We start from the raw sequence: 6,000 nt of genomic DNA, 5'->3' as shown, positions 1-6,000 counted from the left end.
GATGTTCTTTCTCTCCTCACTTCCTGCCTCAGTGAAATGTCTCTCAGGAAAGTTAATACCCTCCAAAGGCAGTTTGGTCTTCACTCCATTCTGGTCAATATTGGAGGATGGAGGTCCTGACATTCACTGTTTTCTAGCAGTCACTATTTCTTAGAAAGCATTCTTCACAGCTCAGCTTTTTGAAACTACCTTGCTTGATTCCTTTCTAATTATCAAGTTACCGTCTCTTCTACTTGTTTAAGAGAATTCATGAAAAATTTCTACATCTAATAGAAGTGATATAAACCTTGGATTTTTGTTTTTTGTTATGTATTACATGACTCATCTATACACCTCTCTTGCTTACCATTGTATTTCCATGCCCAGTGCCTGACATGCAGACCACGGTACTATTTATTAAACAGACTGATGAATTTCATTTCCATAGGAATTACCTCCCTTCCACAAGACCAAGGAACAAAAACTCCTATCAATGATGCTTACTTCTTATGAGTTACGGTAAAATACATGCTTTACGACATTCAAAATCTTTACCAAAATGAAACTTCAACAGATTAACTGAGACTATGATCTTTAATAATATAATCGGCATAATTATCATATCTGACATAGAATAACTATCAAGAACACTTCTCTAGAGCCATAGGATTTGGAATGAAATTCTGGCTCCAACACTTATTACCCATGTGATTTATGTAAATAATTTATAATCCATGTGCTTTGCTTCTATCACCTGTGTTAACCACCTCATAGAGTTAGAGACAGCTTAAATAAGATTACCTATATGAAGGGCATTAGGATAGTATCAGGTTAATAATAAGTTGTTGTCTACATTACATCTATTCCATCTTATCTTGATGTGGAGGATCTTGGGTTTCCAGGAACCTCCCAATTGCATGCAGGGGAGTTAGAGCGAGTATTGAGAGAGCAGACCCACCCTCATTTCAATGCTCCTGACTCAACCCTTTTTTTACCCTTGCATTTGCCATGTACTCGGAAATGGCATAAAAAGTAAATATAGAGAGAAGGGAGTATACAAATCGGGAAGAAGAATTGACACTACTCTACCCAAGTTGGAGGCCCAGAATTCACAGGCTCTGTGGAAACAAATAAAGGCAACCTCATTTTTTCCTTTTCTTTCTTTTTTTTTTTTTTTTCTCTTTTGAGAGAGAGAAAGAGAATAAGAAAATGAGTGTGTGTGCAGAGGAGGGGCGGAGGGGCAGAGGGAGAGAGAGCATCCTAAGCCGGCTCCATGCGCAGCACAGAGCCCAAAGTGGGGCTCGATCTCACTACCCTGAGATCATGATGTGAGCCCAAATCAAGAGTGAGATGCTTACCCGACTGAGCCACCAGGTGCCCCTAGGCAACCTCATTCAGAATGGACCGGAGAAACCATGAAGGAGGTGCTGTGCCACCTATACCCCTAGCTGCAGCATAACCAGCAAAGAAAGATGAGAATTGTCTCGACAAGGAAGAGTATTTTTTGCATAGGAAATTTAGCTCCTCTTTTTAAGAAAAAGAATGAAAATCGCTCCGTGCCCCAGCAACAATGTACTAACCATTGCTTGCAGCCAATGAGGAACCACCACAACCTCGAACTTCTGCTCTTCTCCAATGAACTTTTGTTTAAAACAACCCTTCTCACTTTCCTCATAAACCTAATAAAAGCTGCCCTTCCATTTGTCTCTTCAGCTCTGCCTATGATTCAGTACAGCTTGCATGTCCCAAATTGTTATTCTTCTGCTATTCCAGAAAAAAACTCATTTTGCTAGTAAATAACTGGCTGCTTTATTTTGAAGGTTGACAGCTCCAAAAGAAGGTAGCAACGCCTGCCAACCTTACTGTTTCTCTGCCCCCTCAATTTGGAGATAGACAATTTGGGTTCTAGTTCCAACACTGGCACTAATTGTTTTGGGCAAAAAAATTTCAGCTGCTGGGGCCTCTTTGTTTCCTCCTGTGGAAAAAAGGTTAAATGAAACGATCTCTGTGGTTCATCTCAGCTCGAAAGTTGCATGATTTTATCGGTCTTACCTCTTACACTCTCCTCAGAAGGGATTATTTTGACATGATTTTTATTAGTGTCAAAATTATTAAGTAAAATTTTTATTTTGGCTAATAATTGCAACCTTATAGCTGTTTGGTTGTAATTTACCTGCAGTAAATATCACCGGCTTGTTCGGTAGTAGACAACTATACTTGCCAAATGGAAGCATGTGGGTTCTAACCATTACGATTGCTTTCATCACCAACAGCATCATTATTGATTTCAGTAGAATTGAAAAGCATCACTTGCACAGGATTTTATATTATATGGTATTGCTGTTTATCCCGAAAACAAGTGAGACATATTTAGGAATCGCAACATCGGGTGAATTGTTAGCTGCACTTTTCTGAGGATTTTGCTCTTCTGCATTTTAGTAGCTCTCTTGTTAATTATTGGAAATCACCTGAGGCAGAATTGAAATTATATTCTTGGAAATACACAAAATGTTTTAGAAGTTTAGCAATATATATCCTAAAAACTTCAGCACAGAAGAGACTGAACTCTGCCAAGTTAGGGTACGTTGCTTCGTCTGGGAGAGAGCATCTCTGCGGAAAATGAAGGCTGTCTTGAGGACATATACATCAAGGCTCATTGTGTTTCAGCTACCAGTTTGAAAGGAAGCGTTTCAACATTTCCAGGCATCTCATTATTTTCTTAGTTTCAGTAAGATTCCAAATGACCTTTAGAAACATTTTGAAAAATATTCACTGATGCAAACTTTGGAGGAAAAAAATAATGCCCTGAGCAGTCAGACACAGCAGACTGCTGTCTGCCAGCCATTAATATACCCTACGGATCTACAGCAGGAGGCAGACTCCTGGAGGATGTATTTTCCAAATATTAGCAGGGTGAAAGCTGCCCTACTCTAGTGGGTATATTTGTGCAGCTGCTTTGGAAAACATCCCCTTGATAGGGCTCCAGTGAGCAGCTTTTTCAGCAGCTCTTTCTTTTCTTTCTGGTAGTTGCTGAATCTCCTAGAGCTGGGGTAAGCATTCTTTTGTCTAATTTCTCCCAGACTGCTGCATTCACCCGTTAATTCCCTACCCACTAAGCACCGCCGCTCAGGTGGGCTGGAGAACAAGGAGGGCAAGCATCAAGGCACACATACCATCTTCACAAGAAAATCATCAGGACACGGTTTCTTTCACCAAAGGGGGGGTTGTAAATGACATGCTGACCCCTGCTACGTTAGGAAGCTTGAGTCTGGTGGCCCCTTACCCATCTCAAGGAAGCTGGGAATTTGGAATTCTAGGAACAGTGTCTCAAACTCATTTAACCTTGAGATTGTGCTGCTGTTACATTATATCCCTATGATTCTGAGTTCATGAGATAAAACTCACTTATTGGTTTAAAAGGACACAACTCTCACAAATCAAGTGCTAGAAGACGTTATCAAAAGGAGATAATAAAAATCTGAATTTGGGGGCTGAAAAGAAGTCGTAAACTAACTCCTAAAAAGTAGTTCTAATTCATAGTTTTAAGACTATTTTAAAGATTTACAAAGCAAAAGTCTTTTTCTTTCTGTAGCTCTGTTATAAAACATTAATTTAAAACCAGAAGGGTGGGGGCGCCTGGGTGGCTCAGTCAGTTAAGTGACTGGCTCTTGGTTTCTGCTTCAGGTCACGATCTCAGGGTCACGGGATCGAGCCCTGCGTCAGGCTGCCCGTGCAGGGTGCAGTCTGCTTGGGATTCTCTCTCCCTCTCCCTGTGCTACTCCTGCACCCCTCCCTGCCCTGCCGCTCACACACTCTCTCTCTGAAATAAATAAATAAAATCTTAAAAAAAAAAAAACACCAGAAGAATATTTTACTTCCTTTTTAGTCATTGAATATTAGACATCAGACAAATATTAGAAATATTGCTAAGCTAGATTCTCACTTCAAGGGCAGCATCCTGCTCATTATAATATTTTGTTTTCACTATAGAGTAACATGCATACATATTCTATCCTTTAGGATATGTAGAAAGGGAAGAAATATACAGAATCACACAATTTTCAGGTTTTCAAAGAGCTCTAAATTAGACTGCTTCTAAAAAATGGTTTCTTCACCATTAATTGAGCTTTGAAAAATTTTAGAAACCAAAATATACATTTGTTCAAAAAATGTATAACTCTTATTATGGAAAATTGCAAATATACATTGAAAAAGAGAGAATAGAATAAACTCCCACATTCCTATAACAAGCTTCAACAAACATTCTGCTTTATTACTTCATCAATAATTTTTTTTCTATATGTAGGTAGCTAGATCTATTTATTGAGTATCATATTGAGGATCCCACTGCATTCCATCACGGGACAAATTGTATCAGTTGTCTGACTGTAGTATTATAAGGAGATTCATCAATAGTTTCCTATAATGTCATCCATTTCTTACATCCCTGTCAAATTTGCACTGAAGGATTTTTGCATCTATTAATGTTATTGCCTAGATATATTTTTCCTTTAGATATTGGACTTACATGACTTTCTAGTTTTAGCATTCCTCCTGTATTGATTAACCTTGACTCTTACATAAAGCAGATCTTTATCAACAATTTGATGACTCTGAAGGTCTACTGAAGACAGAATAATACTTGATTCTTCCTCTTTGTCAATTCTCAAAATACTTTGAGTTGGTGCCCTGTCTTAAGGAAGTCCAATAATTTTTGCTTTGCTTTGTAGTTTCTTCTATTTTAGGAATCCATGGATTTTAACATATTTTATGATTTTTCCATTGTAGCCATTATTATTATTTTTTATTTTTATTATTAATTATTTATATTCAAGCTATCCTGTCAATGCCAGTGGCTCCTGGCTCCTCTTCCTTTGTTGGATTTCTTGCTTTTCAGTGCAACAGTCTATTTCAGGTTCATCTTGTACATTTCCTGCCCCAGCCTCTGAATCAACCATTTTCCCAAGAACTGTGGTTTCTTTCACTGGTAGGTTGCATTTAGGGATGACAGTGTGGACATTAGGGATGATCCTTGCTTCTAGAACTCTTTAGAGCTAGAAAAACTACAAACTATAGAAAAACAATAAACAACATACAAATTGTGGAAACAAGAAACATCCGTGAATTCATACTGATGTTTGGAATTGGCAACACAGGGTTTAATGTGTAACACTGTCAATGATTTTTAAAATACATCTATTTTTTGTTCTTCAAAAATTTAGGATTCTGAATGATATTAGCATGATTATATTTGCTTTATCTTAAAATAATATACATGTAACATAGTTTGCACATGTATACTATGTAGTTTTGAAATACAATTATCCACATTGTCACTAAAAATGAGCCTGCCCATTGAAAGCAGTTTACAATATATATGGTTCTTTTCAGAGCTTACTTCTATATTTTGGGTCTTGTTCTTAAAAGTCATTTTGAATAGCTTCCATACCTGGTTATTCAACTAAGTTTACATACTAATAGGTTTGTTTTTGGTTTCTTTCCATTTTAACCGGTTATTTTCATTTTTTTCTGTTTATTTTTGTTTAATTTCTTTGGCTTTTAATTCATGAAAAACACTGACGACATGATTTCAAAGTCAAAACTATGAACTAAAATGCTTTCAGTGTCCAGGTTTACCCTCTTCCCTCCTTACTCTTTCCTTGCCACAGAGAAACTCTTTTTCTTACTTTCCAGATTATCTTTCCTTTTCAAAAAAAAAAAAGAAAAGTTAGCGTACTTTACATACTCTTCTTAATCGGTTAGGATTTGCTCAGTGAAGGGGAAGCACTGTGAGGAATATAAAGGATTTATTGTATGGATTAGACATGCAATCAAGAAGGATGGCTAAGCTGTCTATGTCAGCCTGGTGCCCCTGGACTTGGTGCGGGACTTGAAGTCAGGAGGCCCAGTGGTCAGGAAGGAATGATGCCCATGAAGGGTGGGCAACAGGGGCAAACCTGAACCTGTGAAGATGCACTGGAATCGACATGTCTCTCCTCTGCACTGGCCATGGTGTCCCGC

The sequence above is a fragment of the Canis lupus genome, chromosome 36 (assembly GCF_011100685.1).
Source record: "Canis lupus familiaris isolate Mischka breed German Shepherd chromosome 36, alternate assembly UU_Cfam_GSD_1.0, whole genome shotgun sequence".
Classification (NCBI taxonomy): domain Eukaryota; kingdom Metazoa; phylum Chordata; class Mammalia; order Carnivora; family Canidae; genus Canis; species Canis lupus.
The sequence above is the reverse complement of the archived record's forward strand: the minus strand, read 5'-3'. Positions refer to the sequence as shown.